Source organism: Apostichopus japonicus, chromosome 15 (genome assembly GCF_037975245.1).
Source record: "Apostichopus japonicus isolate 1M-3 chromosome 15, ASM3797524v1, whole genome shotgun sequence".
NCBI classification, from domain to species: Eukaryota; Metazoa; Echinodermata; class Holothuroidea; order Aspidochirotida; family Stichopodidae; genus Apostichopus; species Apostichopus japonicus.
Genome location: NC_092575.1, coordinates 6,194,963 through 6,195,313, shown reverse-complemented (window position 1 = coordinate 6,195,313; position 351 = coordinate 6,194,963).

Genomic DNA, 351 nt, shown 5'->3' with positions numbered 1-351 from the left:
CATGTATGTTCTTCATTTTATAAGGATATTCAGTCACAATCAATATCGCCAGCTATTCTAAAGTATTATTTTTGGACAGACCAAAGGGTTGGTTGCATTTATTAAAATGGATACACAAATGGCCCCCTTCCTCAATTTCACAACACAATTTCACTGTTTGCATTTATACTGGTTGGTGATACCAATCGAATATAGTGGTCACTGAAATCTAAAATTGTAGAAGTAATTTGGAATGAATAGATTGATCAAAGTAATAATAGGATTGATGGAAAACAACACAAAACCTTACCAAAATCAATATCAAAAATTCAAATCTCACCCCATGCCACCCCCACCACCAAATGGCTAGGT